General features: G+C 35.0%; 2 pseudogenes; one reads left to right on the forward strand and one right to left on the reverse strand.

Annotated features, from left to right (window-relative positions):
• Positions 1–843: 843 nt before the first annotated feature.
• LOC109680224 (olfactory receptor 51V1-like) lies at positions 844–1,784 on the reverse strand (annotated as a pseudogene).
• Positions 1,785–18,334: 16,550 nt separating this feature from the next.
• Positions 18,335–19,619, forward strand: LOC109680225 (olfactory receptor 52Z1P-like; annotated as a pseudogene).
• Positions 19,620–24,604: the final 4,985 nt, after the last annotated feature.

The raw sequence follows: 24,604 nt of genomic DNA on the forward strand, positions 1-24,604 counted from the left end.
AGTAATATGTACTTTAGAGTCTGGATGTAGAGATTAATTTATAAACATATATACATTACTTATTCATAGTAACAATCTAGGTACCTTAATTTTTACTGGGGCTGAAAAATTAATAAGATAAAATGAAACTATGGACTCAAAATAAATATATCCAAATGATTAAAATGATCTTCTAATGGTAGTATTTGTATTATTATTTGAATAAAGAAACAGATCACAAAATTCTGTTTCTTTATAATTTGACAGATACTGCTTATTTATACTATGTACTGTTTGTAGAATTCAGGAGAGTGGGGAGTAGGTGGATGATCTAGAATCAATATAATTTATTTTGTTGTCTGTTTCACTATTTTTTAAATTATTTCAATAGTGTGATATTACTATGATGTATGATGTGGTCATGAACCAATACTGTGGGGCAAGGTTAAACAATAAATATGTTGCTTAGAGTAATAAAAACTGACTAAGATAATGGTTTATTTTTAGCAAATATTTAAAGGGCTTTGGTCACCAGAATTTATCTTTTTAATGGATGGATATGGAACTACCTTCACTCAACTAACAATAATAAAGTATAGATTTAATGACAAAATGCACCATACTTGTTAATATGATTTTTAGTTCATTACAAATGTATATTCTGGTTATAAAATTGATCACAATATTATATAGGTTGGTTCAATGACTTATGATAACTACATGAAAAGGGAAAGGAAAATATTAACAACATGTAAAAATTTGTTAAAAATACACATTAGTAAATTTATTTGCAGCTACTTACTGACTCATCATTTTTAACACCACTTGTTGATTTTTAAATGGATTCACACTGAATCTCAGGACTTAGAGTCCTTTCAAATAGAGCAATCTCTGCATTCTCACACGTATCTGTTGGGTCTTGATACTATAAATAATGGGATACATCAAGGGGGGGAGAAAGATATAGATGTTGCCCATGGGGACATCAACCAGTGGTGAGAGGTGTTTCCCAAACTGATGTACCATAGTCAGACCAATGATTGGGATGTAGAAAACCAAAACAGCACAGATGTGAGATGCACCAGTCTGCAAGGACTTGATTCTTTCCTCCCAGGATGCAATGACTAAAACTGTGTGCAAGGTCATGGTGTAGGATGTAAGTATGAGCACCACATCCAACGAGAGTGTGCAGATCACCAGAACCAGAGCGTAGATGCTGGTGAAGTGAATGTCTGAACAGGCCATTCTAATCAAGTCTTGGTGCAGGCAGAAAGAGTGAGAGAGGAAATGAGGAAATAATCTAAGAACTTTAGCCAGATGATGCCTGAAAGAATGAGCAAAGAACTCCTACATAAAATTGTCATTCCAATTTTCATGATTTTGTCATTTGTTAAGATGGAGGAATAGCATAGAGGGTTGCAAACGGCAATGTAGCAGTCAAAGGCCATGGAAAGGAGGACAGAGGACTCCATGAAAGACAGACCATGAATAAAATAGGACTGAGCTATGCAGGCATCAAGGCTGATGCCTTCAATGAAGCCCCACAGGATGCCCAGCACTGTGTGCATGGTGGACAGCCCCACGCACAGGTCAGTGGTGGACAACATGGCCAGAAAATAGAACATGGGCTGGTGCAGGCTTGGCTCTGTCCAGATCACTTGGAGCACCATGAAGTTTCCCAGGAACACCAAGGCATAGATGAAGGAGAAAAGAATGGAGATCCAGAAACAGTAAACTTATAAGCCAGGAAAACCAGTGAGAGCAAGTCTGGAGCTGTTGGGGTTAGAGATAGAAACAGCCAACATTAATAAAAGATGAAAAATATTTCTAGGAAGATATTGTATATCACATAGGTTTGAGATGCCTAAATTTCTAATAAAGTTTATCTTTTTTTTTGGAAGAAGATAAAATATAATATAAATTTCATAAGTAGCTGAATATAAGCATAAATTTTTTTTCTTCGGGTCAAAAATATTTTGTCTAGACATTTACCTTGCAGTGCTAGTGATAAGGTATGCAGAAAACCAGGAAGCTTTATGCAGAAAAATTAATGATAATGGACTCATGGGGTTTAGATTGCAGTCTTCATTTCTGGAAGTCTCTGGTAAATATAATGCACGACCACAGGTGTGCAGTGCTACCATGGCTGTTATCATCCTCAGGAGAATGTGAATTTCATTGGTCGTTTTTCTCTTTGTTACTGCATTTCATCCCAACAGGAAGTGGACTGGTTGACATAATCTAATTTTGCGTAGCATAAAAATTAGCCAAGTATAACTAAATATCATGTTCTATGCCTTAAATATACATAGTTTTTTCTTTTGTAATTATAGCTCAATAAAGTTGAAAAAATGAATTTAGACATACATTCAATTCACTGATTAATAGTACTGGTATATCATTTCCAATGAGGAAACTACACATAAATTTATATCATTAAAATGAAACCTATGGAAAAAATAATCATGACTTGGTCATAGATATTCTTTATATTATTTTTCCAGCAACAACAAAATTTCTATTGTACTTTTCTTCAGTGTGGTCTGTTGCATTGGTTTATGTGTAAGTATTAAGTAAGCTGGATTGAATTGCTGAAACTTTTAATTTATATTTTTATCATCTATACTCTGGAGGAATGATTGTCCATAGTTTAATTTTATTTTCTTGCATTTGTCTGCTTTTGAAGTTTCCATTATAGAATCAGTTGAATGTTTTTGATCCAGACCAATTTTCTAAAATATTTTATTTTGAATTGGTCTCATATTCTTCCCAAATTTTTTATCAGAATCATAAGTGATTCTGATTTTATATCTAAACTTTTCTTTAAATATTTGATTGCTTTAATAGTCTTAGTTGTAGTCTGGTTATCTATTTTTTCTTGACTGTAAAAGTCATCTCTTTCTTTCAGGAAATTTGTAGACTTTTCTCTTGAGCTCAGAGCAGGAGTTTGGTTCAAAATAATGGCCTCTTATAATTTTTATTTAACAAGACTTAAAAAGATTCTTAAGATGGACATATTAAATTAGCAATATAAAAGAAGAAATAATGGTAGACTTTATTTATTTATGCCATAAAATGAATTGTTATAAATAAGCCTCCTGCTTGGTGATACACTTTTCTTTTTTCCCAAAAAACCGTGACTCAGAAGGCTGAGCCCTGCTCATACTCTGGCACTATCCTGTTTCATGACAGTGCAGAGCAAACATCGACAGTTCAGCCTTTGTGTACTCAACAGCAAGAGTCGCTTCTTAGGACTCTTTATCTATGTCATTCAATTTTCGTAATTGTTCTCTATCATTTTCCAAGAATCTAATTTTGGCCTGCATCACAATTGTGGAGTATCCACTCTATTCTTCATATTGTGACTTTTGTTCATAATTACTCTCAATATCTCAGTTTTTGGTCATGAATTCTGTGAAGAGCAAACTTAATATATTGATAAATACTCATAATAACAATGGGTCCTTGTATTGAATGTCAAATGATACCTCTATGGGAAAAACCAAATTTATGGTTATAGTATTTGCATTCCACTCTTAAACATGTGCTACTCTGAACTTATGCCAGTAAATTTCTGAGGCATTTCTAGTAAGCTTTTTAGGGAGTCACAAAATATTTCATAAAAATTCATAACTTTCACTAGAATATAGAAACTTAAAATCGTCACATAGAAAATGCAGTTTGTAATACTGGATAGAGTTTAAATTTAAGACAAAATATATAAATATAAAGAATGAAAGATTTGTAAATATTTATTAAATCTGAAATCTCTTATCAGATTCTTAGATAATTGTTTTCCTTTGGGAAACTTACTGTTCCAAGTTCCATTCTTATATCTGCTTGTAATAGAATGAAGCACACAAGAAGATGATTGGAGATGACAGGGCAATAATGCTAAGCATAAAGTTTTGGTTGTATGAAATGAATAATTCACCTAGAAATTTATGTATACAGTTTATCCAGGAAAATTTTCTGGATTATTATTAACCATTATTCTTGGAAAATACATGAAAATATATTTTTAAAATTCTATGTCTTAGTTGCCAGTCATTGATTCATGGAAATAAATGATGGTAACATATCTAAACTATATTAAGAGAAAAGCAGTAAAATGACTTCTTAACTGAGAGAAGTGTATATCTAGGTACCTAGAAGTAGAGAACAATCCAAAGTACAACCTGCTTTTACCATCACTTCTCCTTCCTAGAAAGTCTTCTCTGTCTTCTCCAAGCCTTTCTTTGAATGGAAGTCTAGAGGCACACATTTGCTTCAGGAAGGACTTTCTTGACATTACCTTTCAGTCACCAGGACAGGCCTGCTATCACCTCCAAATTTCTGTTAGAACTATCATTCTATCTGTTTCAAAACCAAATAAATATATGATTGCCTATGACACCTGGCTTTGACATCTTGCTTATTTCTGAACCAGTGTCAGTCCCTTGCCTGGAATTCTCCACTTCAGAGCAGATGACTCTGTTGGAATACCATGGCATATTGTATACAGCCTTTTTTTTTTTTGATCCACTACATATTTTATTTATATAATCTTCATTCTGAGAGCATTTTATTTGAATACTTACAGCAGTCATCCAGTCATTCAACTATGAAATCTCTGACTTATCCTTGCCATCTCTGGTTATTACATGCAATATTTCATTAAGTAGTTATGTTTTCTGTTAGAGTTGTCTTTTTACCTTATTAATTGTGTCTGTTTCATCAGTCTCATTCATCATGCTTTGAGCAACACAAAAGGAGACATGGAAATCTAAATTAAGCATAAATAATTCTAGGAAGACCAGATTATTCTGTGCATAATTTATAGTCTCCTAAGAATTTTACAGATTTTTTTCCAGGTGTGATGGATCTTGTCCAGCTACCATGGTGTGAAGCCAATCTCGAAAAAAGGAGTTAACAAGACCCCATCTTGAAGAATAAGAAGAGCATTGTGGTACCTATCCATGTAACTGAGCTATTCAGAAGGTAGAGGTAGGAGGATCAGAATCTGAGGCCATCTTGAGCAAAAAAGAGTCAGACCCTGTATGAAAAATAACTAATTTAAAAAGACTGGAGCAAGGGAACCAGACAACATATCTCTGACCTTGCCCAGAGGAAGGAGGTGAGGCAAAAGCAGGACAGGTGGTGAACCACAGAGCTGATCTCTGGAACCTGAGGACAAGCCACACCTCACTGAGGAAGGAGCTGACTAAGCAGCCACTGAAAGATGGGAAAAAAAACTGATGGGTCTCCCCAACCATCAGGTGATACTAAGTCAGAGCTTCTACTTCAATACCAACACCAGGACTGGATGCTGAAGGTGTAACACCAGAACTACTAAGACTGAAATTCTATTGTTCCTGAACCTTCAATATTTTTATGTGTTTGTTTGTTTGTTTTGTTCCCTGTTTGTTTGTTGAGCACCTCTCCCTGTTGATTCGTTTTTTTTTATTTTCTTTTTTCTCTTGCTTTCTTTGTTAGTTTTACTATTGTAAGTTAGCTAGCACTAAATTGCATGCAGACCAGGTACAGAAACAGCAGCAAGTAGAGTGATGGGAAGGCGAAAAAGGGATGGTAACCATTCTCCCCCCAAAAATAAATTAATACAGGAATCAGAGGGAAATGAGGAAAATAAATACCCAATTCCACACTCCAACAAAACAAAGATAAACTATGCTGAGGAACCCAATGAAGCCCATAAGAACACTCTGAAAGAAGAAATTCTACAAGTAATCACTGAGAATTTCATGGAGATGTTACTAGACATGGTCAACCAAAACGTACAAGAGGCATGCAAGAAATTCCAGGACAACAACAATAAAGAATATGAGAACACACAAAAACAAATAAACTCATAGGAGACCAAAATAAACACAAAAGTGAAACAGAAACACCATAAATAGAGAGATAAATGAATTAAGGATAAAAATTGACAATATTAAAGAGGAAGTGACCCATGATATGGAAAACCTCAGAAAAAAGAATGAAACAGAAATATAAAACACAGTGGAGGGCCACTCTTGCAGAGTAGAACCAGCAGAAGACAGAATCTCAGAACTTGAAGATTAAAAGGAAATTAAAGGAAAAACTGAAGAGCAATTAGTCAAACAACTCAAAACCTGTGAAAGGAATATGCAAGAACTCACTGACTCCATCAAAAGACCAAACCTGAGAATCATGAGCATTGAAGAAGGAAAAGAGGTGTAAGCAAAAGGAATTTGTAATATATTCACAAAATAATAACAGAAATTTTCCCAAATCCTGAGAAAACAATGCCCATTCAGGTACAGGAAGCCTCCAGGACTCATACAGACTTGACCAAAATAGAACTTCCACAAAACATATTATCAATAAAACAACAAGCACAGAGAATAGAATATTGAAGGCTGTAAGAGAGGAAAAAACAACATACAAAGGTAAACCCATCAAAATCACAGCAGATTTATCAACAGAAACCTTAAAAGCAAGAAGAGCATGGAGTGATGTATTCCAGGCACTGAATGAAAACAACTTCAACCCTAGGATACTCTACCCAGAAAAACTCTCATTCAAAATACATGGAACAATAAAAAACTTTCACAATAAGCAGAAATGAAAGCAATATATGACCACTAAGCCACAACTACAAAAGATTCTTCAAGGAATTCTGCACACAGAAAATGAAAGCAAACAAAACCATGAAAGAACAAGTAGTGCCAAACCACACTAAGCCACAACTACAAAAGATTCTTCAGGGAATTCTGCACACAGAAAATGAAAGCAAACAAAACCATGAAAGAATAAGCAGTGCCAAACCACAGGAGAAGAAAAGGCCAGGAATCAGACAGAAACCTTGAATCAACCACACACAATCAAACATTTAAACAACAATAACAACTAAATGACAGCAATCACCACATACCTATCAGTATTAACACTGAATGTTAACAGACTGAACTCCCCCATGAAAAGACACCGCTTGGCAAACTGAATTAAAAGGAAGATCAAGGGCAAACACAACAATGGGATTAGACTATGAGCACATGATAAAAGCAAAAGCACACAAGGGAGGGGTGAGGATAGGTAAGACACCTAAAAAATTAGCTAGCATTTGTTGCCCTTAACGCAGAGAAACTAAAGGAGATACCTTAAAAGCAACTGAAGCCAATAGGAAAAGGGGAACAGGTACTAGAGAAAAGGTTAGATCAAAAAGAATTAACCTAGAAGGTAACACCCATGCACAGGAAATCAATGTGAGTCAATGCCCTGTATAGCTATCCTTATCTCAACCAGCAAAAACCCTTGTCCCTTCCTGTTATTGCTTATACTCTCTCTACAACAAAATTAGAAATAGGGGCAAAATAGTTTCTGCTGGGTATTCAGGGGGAGGGGGCGGAATGGGTGGTAAGGGAGGGGGTGGGGGCAGGGGGGAGAAATGAACCAAGCCTTGTATGCACATATGAATAATAAAAGAAAAAGGAAAAAAAAAAAACAAGGAGGATCCAACAATTTGTTGCTTACAGGAGACCCATCTCATTGACAGAAATAAACAATGGCTTAAGGTGAAAGAAGAAGATGTACCAAGCCAATGGCCCCTGAAAACAGACAGGAGTAGCAATACTGATCTCGGACAAAGTAGACATAAAACTTACGTTGATCAAAAGAGATAAAGAAGGGCACTCCATACTAATAAAAGGGGAACTACACCAAAAGGAAATAACAATTGTCAATGCACGCAATTTCATCAAACATACTCTGAAGGAACTAAAAACATATTTAGACCCCAACATGGTGGTAGTTGGAGACTTTAACACTACCCTATCAACAATAGATAGATCATCCAAACAAAAAATGAATAAAGAAATTCTAGAACTAAATTACACCATAGATCAAATTAACCTACTTGATGTCTACAGAATGTTTCTGCCAACTTCTGCAAATATACATTCTTCTCAGCAGCCCATGGAACCTTCTCCAAAACTGATCATACTTAAGGCACAAAGTAAGCCTCAGCAAATATAAGGAAATAGAAATAATCCCATGCATTCTATTTGATCACAATGCATTAAAACTAGAACTCAACAACAAAAACAACAGTAAAAAACATGCAAACAATTGAAAACTGAACAACACATTTCTCAATGATCAATGGGTCATTCATGAAATAAAAGAGGAAATTAAAAGGTTCCTGGAAGTTAATGAACTTGAAAACATGATCTACCAGAACATATGGGACACAGCAAAGGCAGTCCTCAGAGGAAAGTTTATAGCCATGAGTCCATACATTAAAAGGACACAAAGATCTCAAATAAATGACTTAATGCTACATCTCAAACTCCTAGAAAAACAAGAACAAGCAAATCCCAAAACAGGCAGAAGGAGAAAAATCATAAAAATAAGGGCAGAAATTATTGAAATATTAACAAAAGAAACCATACAAAGAATTAATGAAAGAAAAAGTTGGTTCTTTGAAAAAATAAAGAAGATTGGCAGACCCCTGGCAAACTTGACTAAAATGAGGTGAGAAAAAACCCTAATCAGTAAAATCAGAAATGCAAAAGGGGAGAAAACAACAAATACCACAGAAATTCAGAAAATCATCAGAGACTACTTTGAGAACCTATATTCTAATAAATTTGAAAATCTTAAAGAAATAGAGAGATTTCTAGATACTTATGACCATCCAAAATAGAACCAAGAGGATATTAATCACTGGAATAGATCTACAACACAAAATGAAATTGAAGCAGCAATAAAGAGTCTCCTAAGAAAGAAAAATCCAGAACCTGATGGATTCTCTGCTGAATTCTATCAGACTTTTAAAAGAAGAACTAAGACCAACTTTCCTTAAACTGTTCCATAAACTAGAAAGGGAAGGAACACTGCCTAACTCATTATATGAAGCCCCTATTATTCTCATCCCAAAACCAGACAAAGAAACCTCCAAAAAAGGAGAACTATAGATCAATCACCTTAACAAACATCGACGCAAAAATCCTCAATAAAATAATGGCAAACCAAATCCAACAACACATTAGAAAGATCATTCACCACGACCAAGTTGGCTTCACATCAGGGATGCAGGGGCAGTTCAACATATGCAAATCTATTAATGTAATATAGCACATTAGTAGAAGCAAAGACAAAAACCACATGATCATCTCAATAGATGCAGAAAAAGCCTTTGACAAGATCCAACACCACTTCATGATAAAAGCTCTAAGAATGGAAGGAAAGTACCTCAACATTGTAAAGGCTATATATGACAAACCAACATCAAACTTAATGATGAAAAGCTGAAATCATTTCCCCTAAAATCAGGAGTGAGACAAGGGTGACCACTATCCCCACTCCTATTCAACATAGTACTAGAATTGCTAGGCAGAGCAATTAGGCAAGAAGAAGAAATAAAAGGAATACAAATAGGTAAAGAAACTGTCAAAATATCCCTATTTGCAAACGATATGATCCTATACCTTAAAGACCCAAAAAACTCTACTCAAAAGCTCCTAGACACCATAAACAGCTACAGCAAGGTGAAAGAATATAAAATCAACTTACAAAAATCATTAGCTTTCTATATACCAATAACAAACTGAGAAAGAATATATGGAAACAATTCCATTTACAATAGTTTCAAAAAAGATCAAATACCTAGGAGTAAACTTAATAAAGAAAGTGAGTGACCTCCACAAAGAGAACTACAAATCCCTGAAGAAAGAGATTGAAGAAGAATACAGAAGGTGGAAAAATATCCCATGCTTATGGATTGGTAGAATCAACATAATAAAAATGGCTGTGCTACCAAAAGCAATCTACATGTTTAATGCAATTCCCTCCAAAATCCTAATGACATTCATTACAGAGATTTAAAAATCTACCCTAAAATTCATTTGGAAACACAAGAGACCACGAATAGGCAAGGCAACACTCAGCAAAAAGAGCAACGCTGGAGGTATCACAATACCCAACTTCAAACTATATTACAAAGCAACAGCAATAAAAACAGCATGGTAGTGGCACAAAAACAGAAATGAAGACCAGTGGAACAGAATAGTGGACACTGATATGAATCCACACAGCTATATCCACCTTATTTTTGACACAGGCACCAAAAGCATATGATGATGAAAAGACAGCTCTTCAACAAATGTTGCTGGGAAAAATGGTTATCCATCTGCAAAAAATTGAAACTAGATCCATGTTTACACCCTATACTAGTATCAACTCAAAATGGATCAAAGACCTTAATATCAGATCTGAAACTCTGAAGTTAGTACAAGAAAGAGCAGGGAATACTCTGGAAGTAATAGGTACAGGCAAGGACTTCCTCCATAGAATGCCAAAATTTCAGCAATCAATGAAACAATAAAGAAATGGGCAGCTGAACTAAACAGCTCAAAAGAAGAAATACAAATGGCCAAAAAACACATGAAAAAATGCTTACCATCTCTAGCCATAAAGGAAATGCAAATCAAAACCACACTAAGATTTCACCTCACACCTGTTGGAATAGTCATCATCAAAAACACCACCAACAATAGGTGTTGGCGATGATGTCAAGAAAAAGGAACCCTCATGCATTTCTGGTAGGAATGCAAGCTAGTGCAACCACTCTGAAAGAAAATATAGAGGCTTTTTAAAAATCTAAACATAGACCTGCCATATGATACAGCAATCCCACTCCTGGGAATATACCCAAAGAAATGCAACACAGGTTACTCCAGAGTCACCTGCACACCCATGTTTATTGCAGCACTATTCACAATAGCCAAGTTATGGAAACAGCCAAGACACCCCACTACAGACAAATGGATTATGAAAAAGTGGTACTTATATTCAATGGAGTTTTACTCAACCATGAACAAGAATGAAATCTTATTATTCTCAAGTGAATGCATGCAACTGGAGTACATGCATTCTGAGCGAGTTTAGCCAGGCTCAGAAGACCAGGAATCTTATATTCTCTTTCATTTGCAGTCTTTAGATCTAGGGCAAATGCAGCAATGTTGTTGAACTTGGGTCACATGCTAAAGTGAGAGCACATATGGGAGGTATGGTGCTAGGTAGGAAACCCAAACCATGAAAGTGTCTGATGTCCTCATTGCAGAGGAACTAATACAGAAACCTTAAAGTGTTGGAGGTCAATATGGGAAGGGGATTAGAAACTAGTGAAAAGGTCAGCTAGAGATGAATCAACTTGGGTTGTAACACACTTGTGCATGGAAGCAATGCTAGGAATCTCTTTGTATAGCTATTCTTATCTCAACTAGCAAAAAGTTTTGTCTCTCTTATTATTGGTTATGTCTTCTCTTCAACAAAATTGGAGAAAATGGCAGAACAGGTTCTGCCTGGAAGTTAGTAGGTTTATTGGGGGAAAGAGAGGGTGTATGGGGCAGGGGAGGAGAAATAGCCCAAGTGGTGTACGCACATGTGAATAAATGAATAAAAACTTTAAAAAAAAGTAAAATTAAAAGGCTGAAGCAGATGATAATGGTGATAGTGAATCTTGTCCAACAAGTGTAAAACCCTGAGTTTAACCCTAGCACCATCAAAAAAATTTAATAAGGAGAATGTACAGATTTTTAATCATCTTTGTGAAGTTTCTGATTCTCCAAAGATGGTTAGTTTACCCAAAATTTTTGTCTAATTATTCACTTCTGTTGCCTTCTTGGAATATATTCTTTCAAAATTGTTTCTAGCATGAGTTATGTACCTATAAAACACATGAAATAGAAATTTTCTGTTTTTCATGAACAGTAAGGTTTTAAAATATGTATTTATATTTGCATATTTATTAAATACCTACACATATTTCAATAGCTGTTTCAATTCCATTGTATACATATGTACATGTGTACATCCACTACAATTATTAAGTTCCTTTTCACTATGAAATTTAATTATTTGAGTTCTTATTTTGACTTTTTAAAATATATAAAACTATCTATATGTTTATGAATCCTCTTTTGTCACTTAGCCTTGTCTACTTTATTTTGAACACTCTTATAGTCCATGATACATTGCAGATGATAATAAAATTTAATGGTTGCATGGACTGTATTTAATTTTCACCTTGGTTATTTACTATTTCTGAAGATAAACTAAATTGCTCAAGTTTTAAAGTTTGATGTCATTATTTATCCAATGGAAAATAATAAAATTGGAGATTTTGTGGTTTAAAATTCTCAGTTCAGAGAATGCATTTTAAACTTGAGATGTTCTGTGGTTATAGGAGTTGATGAAAAAGGCTATTTTTTTCTCTCTGTATATATTTCTAATCTAGATTGTGAGCAGGCATATCCTTCTGTATAACTGTAGTTGACTCAGATTTAACACAAAGACATCTTTAAAATAGCTGATGATAGGCTAGAACTTAGCTTAGTGATAAAGTATTTGCTTACAATGCATGATTTCCTGAATCTCAACCCAGATCTGCAAAAAGATAAATTTTACATTATTTTTTACACCCATTGATTATGTGCTATTTTACAAGCAGTATAATTGCCTAAGGAGTGCTTTTCTAGCATGCTGAAATATACCCTTATTCTCTGGTAATCACATTCTCTAAAAAAATCACACAATAAATAGAAACCACAACAATGTCCTGACTTTCTTTGCTTTGTCTGTTTCTTAGCAGCCAGAAAGTGGGTTGTGGCCACTGGCAGGGCTTTTGTTAATCCCCTGGGACTATCTCAGACACTCTTCCTACAAGCCTGTCTAACCATTAAATGGGTCATTTTTGCCCTTATGAAAAATATCCAGGGTTTAAACCATAGCCACTCTTAGATTCTCAATTTTACTGAGTCTTAGGTATCCTAGGATAGAGAAAGGTGTCTGTCAAGTCTTTTGGCTAGTGTTAATCTAGACCAAAGAAAGACAACCATCTTGGAGAACATCAAGGAATCTACAGTTAAAGTGTAGAGGAGGTAATAGCACATAGTATTCTGAATTGAATGGTATACGGATGCTATGTTCAGAAGGTTTCCCATAGTTGTCAGGATTCAGATTAGGGCACTCCTGATTCTGAGGAAAGGGCCTGTGAATATTTTTCTTCCATGTCAGCCCATGTTCCTACACTTGTCCTGGATAGTGTCTTAAGCTGACCCAAGGAAGCATATGCCATGCTTATGAAATGATATTTGAAATTTATGGTAGTTGTGACTACCTGGCTGGTTTATTCTCTTTCATGATAATGAAGGGTTCATTGCAAAGTGGTTAATGGCTTTCAAACAGATAATCCCCATGCAGAAAAAAACCGTTTCAGAGTGGAAATGGGAATTAAGAGAAGAAAAGAGCCATTTTTTTGTCCAACTATAGTAAATTACAAGTTAGATTTCCTATAACTGAATGGAGACCACTGACATTTATTTTCAGATTTTACATCACAGGCTTTGGTAAGTTTCCTTATTACTTCCAACTTTAGATTAAAGATCTCATTGGAAAATTAAGGGCAGAAAGGTTTTGTCTATCTTCATCAAGAACAGAACCAGAGGTAAAACATCAAAGGAGCTTTGGTATATTGGGTATGGCAGTCTGTTTCTCAAGATAACAAGAGTTGAATCTCAGGAGGCTGTGATGGCCAATATTAATAATTGTCAGGTTTTCCTTATTTGTTTGTTTTGAAACCATATCTATTTATTTAGAGGTAGGTTTGAGTTAAGAAGAAATGGAAAAAATAAAATATGACATAAAGCAAAAAAGCCAAGTTAAGTGCCTGCAAGAAGTATATTTAGGAATAAAAAAAATCAAGGAAAATATCGCATGATACTTTATTCTTCATAAGTAACAAATCCGCAAGCAATAATCAATATGAGTTTATTAGGTTATCGCTAAGATGATTTAAATTTTATAAAATCAGTTACTTATAATTATTTATGACCTCTCCCACTAGAGTTGTGGATACAGTGTAATCTCCAAGCTGAAGTCTAATGCCTTTACTGAATAAGCAGTGACTATTAGGTAGAAAGATGAAATGACATGAATTAAAGTAGAAGATGAGGGTTGGGTTCTGCATGGTTCTCAGCTCAGGATTGAATGAATCTGAGAAGGAAGCCCACACTATAGACTGTGAGGATCATGACATCTCTGATTATTTTGTGGATGGTGGTTGAGTTGATATCTAATGTAGTTTTCATGATCAGACTATTTCTGTGTCCCTATGAATTTTATTTTAATGTGTTAACATACTTCATTAAATGTATGTTCAGTACATTTGAGAGGAAGTTGCTAGAGTAGGCACAAAAGATGAAGATAGAGTGAGGAAACTTGGCTGTGGACCAGAAAAGAAAAAGATCAGAATTAGTCAATTAGAACCTCTAAATTGACTAGAACAAAAGGAATAGGGCAAATGTTCTCTCTGACTGAACCTGCTCTTTTCTTTCTGTTTGCTCAGTATTGCTGCCATCTTGAGGAATCAATTGCCAACCCATGAAAAGATCCCTTGACTGCTGGATAACTATGTTTTCCTTGTGATGGGAAACTCTCTCTCTGCTTGACTATTCTTAGATCCTGTAAAATAGAACTTTTCTGCTGAAAAATCACTTGACTCTTTATTCATCTTATTTAGCCTTCTTTTCTGCCCAAGGTGCCCTTTATTGTATAAGAAACTCCTTCTGATGCTGGATGTGGTAGCACACTCCTATTATCCCAAAACTTAGGAGGTAGAGACAGGAGGATTCAGATCCTGGACCATACAAGGCTTGACCCTGTGTCAAGTTCCCTACAAAAAAATTCTCTCCTCACCTCAATAGCCATCACTACTAATGAGCAGTTGTTTACAGATCCATATTTTGTGCTATATAGCTCTTTGCTCAATTATATCTCCTCCAGACGTCTCAATTTTTCATGTGTTCTAAGTATTGCATTTTATTATAAAGACTGGGCCAAAAATGAGTGTGTCAAAAATCTCCCATAAACATCTTAGTATTTTTCTTGATTCCCTGTTGTCTCAAAGGAAGTACAGCATCCACATTCATTAGATTGTTTCATCATGATAGGAATTTAATTCCATGAATTATATCTTCTCATTCTTTCAAATCTTCATTCCCTCACTGCTCTGACCTAAACCAACCCAATGCAGTCATTTTTTTTTTGCATCCAGAAGAAAATTTCCCAGTACTTTTTGATATTCCAATTACAATGTTCCTTTACTTCAGTGGAATTCTCTTAACAGTTGCTTACCTTTGTGGCATTAGGCTGTCATATATCAAACACTTCCAACAATTTTCAGTGTAATCAGACTTGACCCTCACTAATTCTTTGAAATTGTACCAGACACTGATGGTAGTCTAATATTTTTTAACAACTTATTGTCAACCAATATTTGGGACATCACACTGGATAAAATAATAATAATAAAATAATGAGAATGAAACAAAAATAATAGCGATCTAATAATGGAAATAAAGCAACAGCAGTGCTAGTCTCAGAATTGTAAAAATGTAGCTAGAAGACGAAAATGTAATGGCATCAAGGAAGCCAAAAGAAAAGGATGTTTAAAAAGGGATTGTTTGTAAATTGTAAATGAAATTGTACAGTAGCAAGATGACCAGTGTTTGAATCTGTGCTTGCATAACTACTAGCTGTGTGACCTTGAGTAATTTATTTAACCTATTCATGCCATAGTTTTATGAAATGTGAGATGATCATATCAGTAACATTTGGCTGGGTTATTGTGATAACTAAATGGCATTTCATGGGATTACATTACATAAACATAGGACCCAGGTCATGGAAAATGTGGAAAAAGTTTCAGCTTGACAGTGTAAGTAATATTGGTACTAAAATGGTCATTTGGATATAATAGTCTAGCTGGTTGAGAGCTGTCATCATCATTAACTGAACAATGGTCCTGACACAGTTTTTAAAAGAGATTTAATGTTGATATCACTTTTCTTTTTCATTCATTCATTTTTGAATCTGAAAGAATTATCTATATTATCAGTAAAAAATACAACTTAAAATTTTTTCCCATCATTTTTTGGTTCCGTTTATTGTCTTCAAAGTCCGGATGCATGATTGAATTTTAGATTTTTGCATCTAGAAGTAAATGTGGATATGAGCTAATTCTACTCCAGCCTGTAGGTATAGGAGAATACATAGTGGTGGATCGTAGTTGGCTGAAGGGAGAGCAGAGGCTATAATTCATGTTCTTTGTTTTCTGATGCACTATGCAGGTTTGAAACAACCTTCCATATTTATTCACTTAGTTTTCTTTAGATATGCAATAAAATTATCTGCCATTTCAAAACAAAATTCACACATTTACTTTCTTTGAATTCTGCAATTCTTACTCTATGTTGTTTAAGAGCATCACTACTTGACAGTATATGTCAAAATAGTTTATTGTTTTTTCATTGATCACTTATTAGTTTATCACACAGGATTCTTCACCCCATATATTTATTTATTCATACACACTTCCACTCTTACATTTTCATTACTGAGGCCATAGTTTCAATTGTGCCTTGATCTGATGAGCACCTCATCAGAAAGTTATCTTAGATAACTTTCTTTTCTTCATCAATCTTGTTGCATTTTAAAACATATTTGCTCAACAGAGGTTTATTATGCTAGATTTTGAAAATACACTCATACCCATCAAGGGATTTAAAATTTATTGGTGAAGAATAATATAAAACATGCAATAGGAATTATATAATTTTATAATTGAGAAATTGAGAATGAAAAAATGAGCATGTGATCTGTTAGAAAATACTTCTTTCAAATGGTAAGACATAAATTTTTATCATATTATATTTTCCTTGTTCCTTGTTGAGTTGAGGAAGCTCAAATATTTTTTAATAATAAATCATTGTTAGGATAGAGAATTCAATTAAAAGCTTTAGCTTTCTTGTCAAAACTCTGAATTTTTAAATTCCCAATCTATGTGTATAGTAATATTTCCCAATGTCTCTAAGCACTTAATAATATAATATAGCTGCCTTGATATAAACAGTGATTTACATTGCCAATTTAAGCATTTTACTTGTCTTGCTTATTATTTCCAAGAACAAGCTTTTCTTGAAAGCTTGATGCTTTTTTGATAAACAGATTGAATGGAAGAACTTCCATGAATTTTTGCCTCATCCTCCTAGTAAATGATAATATCCCCTTTACCTCCTTTATCACAACATATTCTATGTTGATACACATATGTAACTGAGTAAATTGCAGCATTCTTCTCCTGTCCAACTTTGGATGGTGGCCATTTATGCCCATGTTTTGGTATCTTCACAATGGAATCAGATCCTCAAAGTAAAAGCAACTTATGGTTTATATTTGATCCTTATTGAGCATGGTACTGTATATAGATAGAACTTAAATGGTGATTAACTTATTTATTTCTTTAATTTGCTTGTAACTCTTATTTTGTTACTCTGTTTTATTAGAGCTCCCTTATCTCTTTCAGAGATAATACTGACATTTAAAAGAAAGGGAAATAAAGAACAGAGAAAAGGTTATTTTATGAACATAAACTAGAAGAAATAAATGAGAGACAAGTCAGTGTATGTAGGTGTAAGATTGAAGAAGGAATCTAATTTGTATTGAAAATGAAGAGTGAGAATAATTCTACTGAATTCACTTTGTATAGTATTAGGAGATATGCATACTGTGACTATGCAAAACAAGAATATGATTCCAATATCATAATATTAAGTTAATACACCACTGTCAAATCAGTAACTACCTCTATATTATTTCTCTTTCTCTTCAAATAAATTATTAAACAAAGTAAAAATGCAAGTCCTCTATGAAAGGTTTTGTACTGAAGTGAAGAAGTAACAATTGTCACTGAATTAATTGTATTGAGCTCCCAAAATCACTACAGCAGGATTCTATATTTCTGGAACTCCAGAAATCACTAGTTAATCACTATTCAGCATGAGAAATTATGATAAGACAAAAAAGACCTATGATATGCAAAAGCTCACAAAAGACTTTCAGACTTGATGCTAAGACAGTAAGTATAAAATATTGAGCATAGTACCTAGACTACAATATGATTCATTAAAACTTTAACATTGTTAACACTATTATCATTATTACCAGTGACAAAGACAAAGACAGTGTCACTTTCCTGTCAACAAAGTGTCTCACTTGCTACTCATGAATCATGATTGATTGCCACTACTTTCTTCAAGAAATGATATTAATACAATGCCAAGACTCACAGTTTACCTGACAAATGAATCTGGCGCTTCATTCTTTCTCTCTCATTTTTTTCCATTCAAGACTCCAGTGTTAGAGAACAGAGTAAAAGATGAGAAACTCCTTAATCTCTTCTAATCACCCCAACCTCAGAGAAATCTGGTACACAACGATTGATACCCCAGCATTGAAAAATGCACACATATGGATCTCCATCCTCATCTGTTCCATGTACATAGTAGCTATATTATGCAACACCCATTTATTATTCTTTATCTTCACTGAGCACAGTCTTCATGACCCCATGTACCTTTTCCTTTCCATGTTGGCTCTGGCAGATATCTTGCTCTCAACAGTCACCACTCCAAAAGTCCTAACTATCTTCTGGTTCCAAGCTGGGTGTATTTCTTTTGGTAGCTGTGTGTCTCAGATGTTTTCTCTCCATTTCATTTTGTGTCAGAATCTGCCATATTCCTAGCCATGGCATTTGACCATTTTGTGACCATCTGCTATCCACTTAGATATAGAACCATTTTAACCCCTTCAATCATTGGAAAAATGAGTGTGGGCTCTGTGACTAGGAGCTTCTTCATCTGCTTCTCTTTGGTTTTTCTGGTTTATTGACTCACTTACTATAGGAGGAACATTATTCGTCACTCATACTGTGAACACATGGGCATTGCCAGGATGGCCTGTGACAGCATCAAAGTCAACATCTACTATGGAATGACTGTTGCCCTAACTTCTCTATGCAGTGCTATCATCATCTCCTATGCACTTATACTTTGTAGTGCATTTAAAATTCTTTCTGTAGTTGAGATAAGGATAGCTATACAGGGAGTTGACTCACATTAATTTCCTGTGCATATTTGTTACCTTCTGGGTTAATTGTTTTTGATCTAACCTTTTCTCTAGTTCCTGGTCCCCTTCTCTTATTGGCCTCAGTTGCTTTTAAGGTATCTGCTTTAGTTTCTTTGTGTTGAGGGCAACAAATGCTAGCTAATTTTTTAGGTGTCTTACCTATTATTGCTTATACTCTCTCTTCAACAAAATTAGAGATAAGGGCAAAATAGTTTCTGTCAGGTATCGAGGGGGTGGGGGAAGAGGGAGGGGGTAGAGTAGGTGGTAAGGGAGGGGGTGGGGGCAGAGGGGAGAAATGACCCAAGCATGTATGCACATATAAATAATAAAAAATTAAATTAAAAAAAATAAATATTAAAAAAAATTCTTTCTCAAGATGCCTGACTCAAGGGTCTGGGTACTTGTGACTCATGTCTGTGTGATTCTCCTGTTTTATACACGGCCTTCTTTTCCTTCTTGTCCTTTGGTTTGGGGGCCACAGCACTCCACTCCATGGGCATATCCTCGTGGCTAATCTTTATATGGTTGTCCCACTTACTTTCAACCCTATCATCTATGGAGTTAAGACCACGTAAATTCAAGAAAGCGTCATTCAGGTCTTTTCTTTGAGAAAGACATTTAAACCAAACAGCTTAGTTCTTCATCTTTCCTAGAAAATCTAAAATGCAAGAGCATCTAAAATTATAGTGAGATTCTTACATAATGCCAGTATTAAGAAGGAAAATAACAATGATTTTTAAGTAAATGAGACAACGTTAAATTCTCACTGTTTATGTATTTGTTGTTTAGAATAGTACTAGAACAAACACACTCTTTTCTATAGAATGTTCCACTTTATTCCAACAGGCTTAAGGCATAGTAATTAAATAGATTCTTTCAATTTCATATGGATACAGATAAACAAGAGACCTCAAGATATCACATACACTCTTTCTCTAAAAAAATGAAAAAACAAAATCACATATTGGTCTAACAGACACTTAGCTTATTCTCCTACAAACTAGGAAGATAGATTAGCACTGTATCTCAGAGAAAATACTACTTACCTATCTACCAGAATGATTTAGTAACTGCACATTGGGCTCTGAGCTGCAGTTTGAAATATTAGAAGTCTGGCTTTGATCAAGAGAATTTGCTCTTCCAGTACGTCTATACATTTATTTAATAATGTAAATAAATGTAAGCATATAAATATAAATAAGCATATATATTATTTTATGCCCATTTTGTGATTGGAGGGTTACATAAAATGTTCCACATAAGAATCCTAGGAAAGATTCTAGGATAAAATGAAAGAAAGCTGCCTATTGTTCTTGTCAAAAGCTTTTTCTGCATTTACTGATATGTTTAAGTGACTGTTTTCCTTGGTTCTATTTACATGCCAAATTATGTTTATTAATTCATTTATATTGAAACCAGCTTGTATTCTTAAAGCTATTACAACTTGATTATGGTGTGTAATTTTTTATTGTGTTGTTGAATTTGGTTTACAAGTATAATTTGAGGATTTTTTTTATCCATGAATGGATTTGGCCAATAGTTTTCCTGTGTGCTTGTGTCTGTGTGTGTGTCTGTGTGTGTGTGTGTGTGTGTGTGTGTGTGTGTCCTTACCCAGTTTTGGTATATGGAGAGTATCAACTTTGTAAAATTAGTTTGGAAGTGTTCATTCTCTTTCTGTTTTGTATAGCATTTAGCAGTCGCCAGACGACCACACCCAGACGGCTTGGGAAGACACAGACAAGGTGACCTAAGTGGTACGTGGTACTACCACTGACAACCCTGGGCCAGAACAGCATAGTCCCCTGGACAGATCAACCCCCACCTGGGGAAAAAAGAGAAACTGAGTAATAAGCAATAAGAACAATAAAGACACGTTGCAAAGAGGGTGGGGCACACTGAATGCCGAAGAGGGGGGAAGGGAAATGCTTCCTGGAACTGTAAATAAACAAGCCGAGCCTGGATGGAGAGGCTCTGGCAGGAGCAGGGGCGCATGCCCAGCAAACAGGAGTGGGAAAGCTTGTGGGAGTGGTGGAGGGAGGAAAACTCCACAGGAGAGGGGGGAAGACCCACATCCCATGTGAGCTGTAAACAAACACGCAGGCCAGAGAAAGCCAGTGCAGTGTCACCTCCCCCAGTGTACTTAGAAAGGGGAAAGCTTGTAGCAGTGGCTTGCGCACAGGAGAACTCTGAGTAAACAAAGCCTGCAGGGCCAGGTGGGTGTTAAGCTCACCCCAGAGATCTGCATAAATAATGCCTCCAGCAACAGCAGGCTGATGGCAGCAGGCAGGCAAGCCACAGCCATAGATAGCCATTCACAGACCTGTCTCCAGACTCTTTTTTTTCTCTTTCCCTACCTTTGATATGAAAACAACCAAACTACACCTCTATGCTGAAAAACTTACTGAAACTGTATTGCATTTGAACTAGGGACACTTTGTGAGGTTTTTTTTGTGTGTGGGTGCAGTTTTGTTCTACTTTATGCATCCTCTTTTATGAGACAACTACAGAACAACAATTGAGGCACCATCTCCAGGGCTGGAGGCAGAGATGGACACCAAAATTATTAAAACTGAAACTTCATTGCATTTGAACTTGGAGGTTTTTTTTTTCTATTTTTCATTTTGTTGTATTTTATTTTATTTTTATATAAATATATTTTTCTTTCATTTACTTATTTTTTATTTTTATTCTTATCTTTATTCTTTTTATATTTTATTTTCAATCCTCTCTCTGTCTCTCTAATGCCTTTTCAGTTTACAGTTGATTAGTACACTATCTCTCCCTGTCTATACTTCAAAATTTTTGTATGTTTTGTATATTTTCCTACCTGACTATTTGTTCTTCCCTTTTCCTTTAACTTCTTTGCTTTCCATCCCCTCTCACCCTTCCATTCTAAATATCACTAGTGCTATTATTACAAGCTAGAAAATACTTAATTGCACACAGTACAGGGACAGTAACAACACAAAATACAATGATGGGAAGACAGAAAAAACAGGGAAACCAGTTTCCCCATGGCAAAAAATTAGTACAGGAACCAGAGGGGAATGAAGAAAACAGAAACTCAGATAGAGACTCCATCAAACTGAAGATAAACTATGCCAAAGGACTCAATGAAGCCCACAAGAATAATTTAAAAGAAGACATACTACAAATACTCAATGAGAATTTTATAGAGATAATACTGGATATGGTCAACCAAAATGTACAGGAGACACACAAGAAATTCCAAGACAACAAAAATAGAGAATTTGAAAAAGCAAAAGAAGAAATAAAGGAAACCATAGAAGCACTGTATAAACACCAAAGTGAAACAGAGAACACAATTAATAAACAGATAAATGAACTTAGGACAAAAATAGACAACATTAAAGAGGAAACCACCCAGGATATGGAAAACCTCAGAAAAAAGAATGAAACAGATACCAAAACAAAATGGAAGGCCAATACAGCAGAATAGAACAAACAGAAGACAGAATCTCAGAACTTGAAGATGAAATGGTAATTAAAGGAAAAACTAAAGAACTATTAATTCAACAACTCAAGACCTGTGAAAAAGAAGTGCAAGAACTCACCAATTCCATCAAAAGACCAAATTTGAGAATCATGGGCATCGAAGAAGGAGAAGAGGTGCAAGCAAAGGGAATGTGTAATATATTCAACAAAATAATAACAGAAAATTTCCCAAATCTAGAGAAAGATATGCCCATACACATGCAAGAGGCCTCCAGGACACCAAACAGACCAGATCAAAATAGAACTACCCCATGACATATCATCATTAAAACAACAAGTTCAGAAACTAGGGAAAGAATATTGAAGGCTATAAGAGAGAAAAAACAAATAACATACAAATGTAAACCCATCAAAATCACAGCAGACTTCTCAACAGAAACATTAAAAGCAAGAAGAGCGTGAGGTGTGCTCTTTGGCGCACTGAATGAAAATAACTTCAACCCCAGGATACTCTACCCAGCAAAACTATCATTCAAAATAGATGGAGCAATAAAGTCTTCCATGATAAGCAGAAACTAAAACAATATGTGACCACCAAGCCACCACTACAAAAGATTCTTTAAGGGATTCTGCACAAAGAAAGTGAAACCCAACATAACCATGAAAAGACAGACAGCACTAAACCACAGGAAAAGAAAAAGCAAGAAAGTAGAGAGTAACCTCAACTTAGGTACACACAATCAAACCTTCAAACAACTAAGACAACTAAATGACAGGAATCACCATATACCTATCAGTACTAACACTTAATGTTAACGAACTTAATTCACCCATCAAAAGGCATCACTTGATGAAATGGATTAAAACAATTTGTTTCTTACAGGAAACCCATCTCACCGAAAGAAATAAGCATAGGTTTAGGATGAAAGGCTGGTAGAAGAAGCCAATGGCCCCAGAAAACAGGCAGGAGTAGCAATACTTATCTCTGACAAAGTAGACTTCAAACCTACATTGATCAAACGAGATAAAGAAGGACATTTCATACTAATAAAAGGGGAAATAGACCAAAAGAAAATAATAATCATCAACCTGTATGAACCCAATGTCAATGCACCCAATTTCATCAAACATACCCTGAAAGACCTAAAAGCATATATCAACTCCAACACAGTGGTTGTGGGAGACTTTAACACCCCATAATCATTAATAGATAGGTCATCCAGACAAAAAATCAATAAAGAAATCCAAGACCTAGAATATAAAATAGATCAAATGGACCTACTTGATGTCTATTGACATTTCATCCAACTTCTACACAATATACATTCTTCTCAGCAGCCCATCTATTCTCCAAAATAGATGATATCCTAGGGCACAAAGCAAGACTCAGCAAATACAAGAAAATAGAAATTATACTGTGCATACTATCTGATCACAATGCAGTAAAACTAGAACTCAACAACAAAAGTAAAGACAAAAACCATGCAAACAGCTGGAAACTAAATAACTCATTACTTAATGAACAATGGATCTTTGATGAAATAAAAGAGGAAATTAAAAAGTTCCTGGAAGTCAATGAAAATGAAAACACAACCTACCAGAACCTATGGGACACATCAAAGGCAGTCCTGAAAGGAAAGTTTATAGCCATGAGTGCATATATTAAAAAGACTGAAAGATCCCAAATCAATGACCTTGATAAATCTCAAACTCCTAGAAAAACAAGAACAAGCAAATCCAAAACAAATAGGAGAGAAATAACAAAAATAAGAGCTGAAATCAACGGAATAGAAATGAATAAAACCATACAAAGAATTAATGAAACAAAAATTTGGTTCATTGAAAAAATAAACAAGATTGACAGACCCCTGGCAAACCTGGAAGTCCAGGAAATCATCAGACACTACTTTGAGAACCTATATTCAAATAAATTTAAAATCTTAATGAAATGGAAAGATTTCTAGATACATATGATCATCCAAAACTGAACCAAGAGGAAATTAATCACCTGAATAGATCTATAACACAAAATGAAATTGAAGCAGCAATCAAGAGTCTCCCCAAAAAGAAAAGTCTAGGACCTGATGGATTCTCTGCTGAATTCTATCAGACCTTTAAAAAAGAACTAATACCAACCTTCCTTAAACTGTTCCACAAAATAGAAAGGGAAGGAAAACTGCCT

The sequence above is a fragment of the Castor canadensis genome, chromosome 1 (genome assembly GCF_047511655.1).
Source record: "Castor canadensis chromosome 1, mCasCan1.hap1v2, whole genome shotgun sequence".
NCBI classification, from domain to species: domain Eukaryota; kingdom Metazoa; phylum Chordata; class Mammalia; order Rodentia; family Castoridae; genus Castor; species Castor canadensis.